We start from the raw sequence: 9571 nt of genomic DNA on the forward strand, positions 1-9571 counted from the left end.
AGAGTTCCAGTAAAACATCTATTTCTGCTTTATTGACTATGCCAAAGTCTTTGACTGTGTGGATCACAATAAACTGTGGAAAATTCTGAAAGAGATGGGAATCCCAGACCACCTGACCTGCCTCTTGAGAAACCTATATGCAAGTCAGGAAGCAACAGTTAGAACTGGACATGGAACAGACTGGTTCCAAATAGGAAAAGGATTACGCCAAGGCTGTATATTGTCACCCTGCTTATTTAACTTATATGCAGAGTACATCATGAGAAATGCTGGGCTGGAAGAAGCATAAGCTGGAATCAAGATTGCCAGGAGAAATACCAATAACCTCAGATATGCAGATGACACCACCATTATGGCAGAAAGTGAAGAGGAACTAAAGAGCCTCTTGATGAAAGTGAAAGTGGAGAGTGAAAAAGTTGGCTTAAAGCTCAACATTCAGAAAACGAAGATCATGGCATCTGGTCCCATCACTTCATGGGAAATAGATGGGGAAACAGTGGAAACAGTGTCAGACTTTATTTTTTGGGGCTCCAAAATCACTGCAGATGGTGACTGCAGCCATGAAATTAAAAGACGCTTACTCCTTGGAAGGAAAGTTATGACCAACCTAGATAGCATATTCAAAAGCAGAGACATTACTTTGCCAACAAAGGTCCATCTAGTCAAGGCTATGGTTTTTCCAGTGGTTATGTATGGATGTGAGAGTTGGACTGTGAAGAAAGCTGAGCACTGAAGAATTAATGCTTTTGAACTGTGGTGTTGGAGAAGACTCTTGAGAGTCCCTTGGACTGCAAGGAGATCCAACCAGTCCATTCTGAAGGAGATCAGCCCTGGGATTTCTTTGGAAGGAATGATGCTAAAGCTGAAACTCCAGTACTTTGGCCACCTCATGCGAAGAGTTGACTCATTGGAAAAGACTCTGATGCTGGGAGGGATTGGGGGCAGGAGGAGAAGGGGACGACAGAGGATGAGATGGCTGGATGGCATCACTGACTCGATGGACGTGAGTCTGAGTGAACTCCGGGAGTTGGTGATGGATAGGGAGGCCTGACATGCTGCAATTCATGGGGTCTTAAAGAGTGAGACACAACTGAGTGACTGAACTGAACTGAATCATATATCCCAATTGGTTATAAAGTTTCTGTTCCCCCTTTAGGCTGTGTCTTACGGACTGTTTCAGATGCTCTGAGCCCTCCGTACCTCATCAGTCTATAATACTACTTCCATCCTTACAAATCAGGAGCCAGACCAGAAGTTCCTAAATCTGTGATACTCTATGGTATACTGTGATACCTTGTGGTAGCTGTTCTAATGATCACTAGAGTCTACCTGCATATGTTTTCCTGTGCTTATTTTCTTCAAGTACTTTCTGTCTAGAATTTCAAAATCCTTCCTAGATGGACTTTAACTTCTTCAAGAACTAATCGCATTAAACACATTAGGAAACAACCGTTCCAACATTCTTTTTTCCTACAAATTTATTTGCTTTTGATTTCTTAGGCGTGAGACCATTTAAATATTCATTTTAAAATTTTATAAAATATTTACTGTGAAATCATTTATAGAGTCTTTATTGAAAGATAAAAATTAAAAGCTTTTTTTGTGACTCAATTCTAATTAAATAAATACCCTGTTTTTGCTTCAGTTTCTCAGCGTATGGAGTTAATTCGTTTCTGTCCAGCACTGCCCTAAGGAGGTTTTACATTTGGAAAACATACCTCAGTGCTATAACTAGAGATATGTACACTATACAGATGAGTTCTATACATTCTACATCAAGGAGCCCACAGAATTCCTCAAGCCTTTTGCTCTAATTCTATTTCATCCCAAAAAGTAATCAATGAATTGGAGTTAACTGTGTATTAGACAGATATATATTAATATATGATATGACATTATATCATATCTATTGATGACTTTCTAGTCCTGAAAATTCTGCTTTGCTTCAACCTCCAAATGGGTCAGCAACTTCTTAGAATATATAGTCTCCTTATTATAAATTTGGTGATATCAACTTTTCTATAACATCTGATTTTCTACTCCATGCAAAAATATTCTTAAACAGAAAAGCAAAGAAAAAGAAAGGAATACACGAAAGGAAGAAACAATTTCCTTTTATGTTCTTCAACTGGTGTTCCCTCTAAATAATTTTCATCCTGTAATAGTATATTTTTAGAAGTTACTTCAAATGCTTTTTGGAAAGAACCAAAATACAAGTATAGACATATACCTACAGAACATAGTTATACTATATTTCCTTCTGACCTTTGACAGTGTAATCCCTATAAAAATATTTTTTCACACTTTAGAAAAATCTCTTTAACACAAACTGTGGTTTTAAAAAATAAAAAAATTAAAGCAGCATATATCAAGCTTAATATAAATGTAAATAACTATTTTAGGAGCCTCAAATATCACTATTTTTAGCAGGAAGAAAAGGGCCTTACAGGTGAATAATAATATAATTAGCATTATTCCCAGCCCAAAAAAAACACAGCTAAAATTTTAAGAATGTTTTTAAAGCTGCAAGGAGTTCAGGGGCTTTTTTTTTTTTTTTTCGTAGTCACAGAATTGCTAACCTTAAACTTTTATATTCTAAAATCACTCAAGAAAGGCTTCTTTAGAACATTTAACAGAACGTACATTTGCTCTGTGAACTGACCCATAAGTGCTATTACTTTTCTACTGCCTGCTCCGCACTCTCTACCAGCAAGTGAGTCTCAGTAGCATTTTGAGCGCTGTGATTGGGAATAGAATAAAATATTTCAAGCATATTGGATATATCAAACTTACTAATAAAATTACTCTTGAAGACTGACTTCTTTATGAAGTAATTTAAGTGCATAAGCTTTGTAATTTCCCAGTAATAGGATGTCTGCATTTTATGAAACTAAGAATAACTTGCTTAACATTTACTTTTATAATACAGTTGACCCTCAAGGTTAAGGGCACCAACCCTCTATGCAGTAGATGAGGTATAACTTTTCAGCGAACCCTCTGTATCCACAGTTCCGCATCTACAGATTTAACCCAACCTCGGATGGCATCCTGCTCTAGTATGCATTTAGTGGAAGAAAATTTGAGTAAAGTGGACCAAGACAGTGTAAGTCCTTCTTGTTCAGGGGTCAGCTGTATTTATTACTTGCCATGCACTCTTCTAAGCACTTGATAAACATTAATTCATTTTGCCCTTTCAACAGCTCCATGTGGTAGGCACTAGTTTCATCTCTCAAGTTCATAGAGATCGTGGGTGGCAGACTCTATCCCCACAGTGTGCACACTGAATCATTAGACTAAACAGTCTTTCATTTGTTCTCTTGATGAAAGTAAAAGTGGAGAGTGAAAAAGTTGGCTTAAAGCTCAACATTCAGAAAACGAAGATCATGGCATCTGGTCCCATCACTTCATGGGAAATAGGTGGGGAAACAGTGGCAGACTTTATTTTGGGGGGCTCCAAAATCACTGCAGATGGTGACTGCAGCCATGAAATTAAAAGACGCTTACTCCTTGGAAGGAAAGTTATGACCAACCTAGATAGCATACTCAAAAGCAGAGACATTACTTTGCCAGCAAAGGTCTGTCTAGTCAAGGCTATGGTTTTTCTGTGGTCATGTATGGATGTGAGAGTTGGACTGTGAAGAAAGCTGAGCGCCGAAGAATTGATGCTTTTGAACTGTGGTGTTGGAGAAGACTCTTGAGAGTCCCTTGGACTGCAAGGAGATCCAACCAGTCCATTCTGAAAGAGATCAGCCCTGGGATTTCTTTGGAAGGAATGATGCTAAAGCTGAAACTCCAGTACTTTGGCCACCTCATGCGAAGAGTTGACTCATTGGAAAAGACTCTGATGCTGGGAGGGATTTGAGGGCAGGAGGAGAAGGGCACGACAGAGGATGAGATGGCTGGATGGCATCACTGACTCGATGGACGTGAGTCTGAGTGAACTGTAGGAGTTGGTGATGGACAGGGAGGCCTGGCGTGCTGCGATTCATGGGGTCGCAAAGAGTCAGACACGACTGAGCGGCTGAACTGAACTGAAAAGCATTACTGATTAGGATTTTTTTTTTTTTTAATGGATGTAGGTAATCAAAGGTAGAATGAGGGAGAGATGTGCCTTTGTGAAGAACTATGAACTTCTGTCACCACAAAAGTTGTAATACTGTACTTTGAATTTAATTACCTGAGTCTGTAACTCTTTTTTTACGTGTTTCCATGTAAACATGCTTTGAGTAACTAAGTTTAGACCTGGGCCATGTGTCAATTACCAATTATCACATGCATTTTAATAAACCATCCCCCAAACTTAGAATCTTAAATAACAACCATTCCTGTTTCTCCTGTCAGTCAGCTGGACAGTCATGTCTTAGCCTACCTCACTCAGATCTCTGTCATCAGCTAGGGCTAGCCAGGCAGCTCCGCTGATGTGGGCCAAACTTGAGTGGATTCAAAATACCTGGGAGGTCTCAACTTGGTTCCACCTGCTCTCTCATGCTCCACTAGGCTAACCTAGGATTGCTTTTACGGTGATGGCAGGATTATTGCAAGAGAGAGAAAGAAGAGTGCAAGGGTTGGCCTAGACTTAGGACTTTTACACTATCATTTCCATTGACTCCATTGGTCAAAACAATTCACTAAACCATCCCAGATTCAAAGAGTGGAGAAATGGACCTCACTCTGTGATGCAAGATACTGCAAAGTCATATTCCAAAGGGGATATAAGGTGAATAATTGGGCTCTTTTGTTATCTATCTACCACTGCATGCGCCATTTTTTTTTGTGTATTATTCTGAAACGTTCTAATATTTGGTCTATTCCCAATTATTTCCTTTGTATATGAAACATACAACAAGACAGATCATCTTCAAGGCCATAAAACAAATAAGATCTAATCTTAAGAACACAAATCATAAAATTACATTTTCAAATCATAACAGAACTATCTAGAAATCAATAGGAAGGAGTTCGGAAAATCCTCAAATATATGGTAAGTAAACAACACAGTTCTAAATAAATAAGTCAAACAAGAAATCTTGAAAGAAATTTTTAAATATTTTGAACTACATGAAAATTAAAATCCAACATTTTTAAATGCATAGAGTACCATTAAAACAATACTTAAAGAAAAATGTATGGTATCAAGTGTCTAAATTAGAAAAGAAGAAATATCTGAAACCAATGACTTAGGGTCTATCTTAAGAAACCAGGGGAAAAAAAAAACTAAAGAAAATGAATAAAAAACTAAATATTAGGGCAGAAATCAGTACAATTAAAAATACAACTAAGAAAAATCTATTAAATCAAAGGTAGCTCACTCTAAATAAAGTTGAAATGAGAACTTCCTTGAGAGATTACAGTGCATTGGTTCTCACACTTTTTAGTCTCAGGACCTCTTTACACCCTTAGAAAACACTGAGAACTCCCCTGTCACCAAATTTAGAACACAAGAAGACACAACCACATATTCCATTAGCCATCATAGAGATATTATCATCACATATTATTTAGCCTCTGAAAAACTCAGAGTTCTCACGTAAGAATGGAAAAGGCAAAATAATGTATTATTATAAAAAAAGTTTTTTGAGTTCACAGATACTAAACAAGGCTCTCAGCAACCCCAAAGGGTCCCCAGATAATACTCTGGAAAATCTGGAAGAGGAAGATACCAAAGGCTTAGATAGATTGGATGCTAGAATGAATTCATCATGTTAGACTTGCTCATCTATGCCCCAACTCTGTATCTCCTGAAGAGTCCAAAGGACACTCCTTTCACCAAGACCATGTAATAAACATTCATGAGGGGTACCCCAGCATCTTCAAAGCTCTGAGGTGGCTGTTCTTTGCAGGCCAGAAAAGACAGAGGAACTGCTGCCATTGAACCGGGCTCCTTGAATTCAATAGGGACAGTAGCAGAGTGACAGTGACCAAGTCGCAATACTTAATTGTCAAAAACAGGCTGATGTGGTTGCCATAAAGAGTAGTAAAGTCAAAGCATTAATCAGAATAACTTGAAATAAATCTATACCTTTGGCATAGGTAATTGATCATAGTGTTCTTAGGACTGAATTAGAAGGGCAATCTAATAATAAAGTCTTAATTTGCAGAAGTGGAATGTTCTAGGTCTGACTAGAGTTTGGGTCCCCCAGAATCTCAGAATGCAGCTTCTTAACTCATTATGAATAAGTTTACTTTAAATTTCACATTAAAGCCCTCAGTCTCCTTGGTTTTCACTAATGCAAAGTACTAACTTCTCTTTCCTAAATGAATCATAATACTGATCATTAATATTTCAAATGTTTTAACTTAAATCTGACAATGTTATATTGGAGTTAGGGCTTCAGTAGGAACAGAAACTTACTGCTGGGAGAAACTGTTTTATGCTAAAGATTCAGTGTGACCAGGCTTTATTGACCCTTAAGAGAACCAATTGCCTAATGTTTGGTTCAATTTACAATGCATAAACGAAACTAAGTAACTTCATATTTTTTACTTTATAAAGCTGCGGAAGCAGTAATATCCACTGTGCCCAGCACTTCACCACAAAGAAAGAGGATTAAATTCTTTCTTCTCCAGAGAGATGGGAGTTTGTCCCTAAGAATGTTTACTCACTATAGTTCTACCACTTCAAAATGATTTTTTAAAGCTAGTGTCCTCCTAGTGCAGAGTTGTTCAGTTATTTTGAAACACAAAAGCACAATAGAGGACTAGTTTCCATCAATATGTATACTATTAATATACTGAATACAGATGAGTTTGAGGAAATCTCTTTGTAAGAACATTCTGTGAGTAACTGCCGAGTCCCGTTTTGGGCCTTTCTGCACGTTGGCCTAGAGGTTTTCCTTAGAACTACAATTTCTTATCCATAGCTGATGGAGAAGCTCTGTGGTCCCGAGCTGAAATGTGGTGCCTCAAATGAACTACGGTTTAGTAAGCTATTATTCTATACAAACTTAGAAGAATTATTTACTGAGAACTGACTCAGAAAACGCATACGCTGCTTCTGCTTGAGACAGCCAAAGTGGAACGCTATGGAAAATACATCCACATTTTAAGAAATATTCAGACAGCAGTTTAAAGACAATCTTAATAGCTTTTTATCCCTTTCTTACTCTTTAGTAACTTCAGTTTTATTAAGAACTTACTTTATGGGAAGAAAAAAATGCAAAAAAGGGGCTAAAAAGGAAGTGGTAAATACTGGCTTCAGAGACAATTCAAGCCTGACTGCTACAGATAGTGTCGTTTTTCCCAAAGAGAACAAACTTTAAACTATTTAAATGTTCCAGATCATATTAATCTGGACTTCTTGGAAAAGAAATATATATTAAAGCTGAAATTAAGAAAATGTAAAAAGGCTTTTCAAACTGTCAAAACAGTATCTGCTGTTAAGGATATAAATTACTCAGCTTTCAACTACCAAAGTCAGAAGGTGATTAACTTTAGTGAGAGATTAACTGTATAAAAACTACTTGTATTGTGTCAAGAGAGCACAGAAATTTGCATAATTAGTAAAAAGGATGCAAATCCTATCATAATACTCCTCTACTAGAAAGGATCTAATTGCTGTTTTCTGTTACTGTCAAATCAAATTATCACAAATTTAGCAGCTTAAAAGAGTGCAAATTTATTAACTCACAGATCCAACAGGTCAGAAGTCCAGAGAGCTCAAATGAGTCTGTCTTAGAAGGCCAAAATCCAGAAGTTAGCAGAGATGTGTTCCTTTTCCAAGGTTTCAGGAGAGAATGTTTTCTTACCCATTCTGGCTGATTCCAGAATTCAGCAATTGTAGGACTGTCTCCAATTGCTTGCTGTCAGCTGACAGCTCTTCTCAGAAGCTCTATTTCTGACTTGGGAGGAGGAGGGGATCCTCTGAGCGGTCTCAGGGCTGATTAAATTGGGTCCACCTGAGTAACCAATATACTCTTCCCAACTCAAGGTCCGTACCCTTTTGTTTGCTTGCTTACTTTTTTAAATTGAGTGGAATTGAGTGCCGGTGATCGACAGGGAAGCCTAGCATACTGCATTCCATGGGGTCGCAAGGAGTCAAACATGACTGAGCAATTGAACTGATGATTAAAGGGGAAAAGGGGAGGGAGGGATATATTAGGAGTTTGGGATCTCCTGACGAAGGGAATGGCAACTCACTCTAGTATTCTTGCCTGGAGAATTTCATGGGCAGAGGAGCCTGGCAGGCTGTAATCCATGGGGTTGCGCTGAGTCGGACCAACTGAACGACTAACACACAGACAGACTACTATATACACAAAACAGATAACCAGCGAGGACCTACTGCCCAGCACAGGGAACTATATTCAATATTTTGTAACAACCTACAAGAATCTGAAAATATACCAGTATCTCTCTCTATATATATATCTGAATCGTTTTGTTGTATACCTGGAATTAACACAGTGTAAACACATTGTAAATCACCTATACTTCAATTCCATAAATTTTTTTTAAATGAAGATTGACATATAACATTTTATTAGTTTCATGTGTGTAACAATGACTTGATAGCTGTATGTAATAGAAAAGGATCACAATAATAAGCTGAGGTAACATCCATCACTACACATGGTTAAAATTATTTTTCTTGTGGTAACATTTAAGATCTACTCTCTCAGCAACTTTCACATATGCCATACAGTATTATTAACTCCATGCTGTACATTACACTCCATGACTTATTTTATACCTGGAAGTTTGTACAGTATCTTGTGACTCCTTCCACTCATTTTGTCCCCCCACACCCCACCTCTGGCAACCACCAATCTGTTCTCTCAGGCCATGAGCTTGGTTGGTTGGTTTCATTTAACATTCCACATGTAAGTGAGATTATACATTATTTGTCTTCCCCATCCAACTTACTCCATTTAGCATACTGCCCTCAAGTTCTATCCATAGTGCCACAAATGGCAAGATTTCACTTTCCATGAAAAGAAAGTGAAAGTCACTCAGTCGTGTCCAACTCTTTGCGACCCCATGGACTATACAGTCCATGGAATTCTCCAGGCCAGAATACCGGAGTGGTTAGCCTTTCCCTTCTCCAGGGGATCTTCCCAACCCAGGGATCAAACCCAGGCCTGCTGCATTGCAGACAGATTCTTTACCAGCTGAGCCGCATGACTGAATAATATTCCATCATATACATATATAACCCCCCATCATTTCTTGACCCATTCATATGTCAATGGACACACGTCATTTCCACATCATGGCTATTATAAATAACGCTGCAATAAATAGACGTGCATATATTTCAGGTTAGTGTTTTTGTTGTCTTCAAATAAATAACCGTAAGTAGGACTGCTGGATCACATGGCAGTTCTGTTTTTAATTTGGGGGGAACTCCATACCGTCTTCCACGATGGCTGCACCCATTTCCACTCCTCCCAAGGATGCACAAGGATTTTCTTTAATCCACATCCTTGCCGATGCTTGACATTTTTTGTCTTCTTCATAGTAGCCATTCTAACAGGTGTGAGGTGGTATTTCACTGTGGTTTTGATTTGCTTTTGATTAGTGATGTTCAGTATCTTTTCATGTTTACCTATTGTCAAGGTCCATATCCTTAATC

This window comes from Bos indicus, chromosome 2 (assembly GCF_029378745.1).
Source record: "Bos indicus isolate NIAB-ARS_2022 breed Sahiwal x Tharparkar chromosome 2, NIAB-ARS_B.indTharparkar_mat_pri_1.0, whole genome shotgun sequence".
NCBI classification, from domain to species: Eukaryota; Metazoa; Chordata; class Mammalia; order Artiodactyla; family Bovidae; genus Bos; species Bos indicus.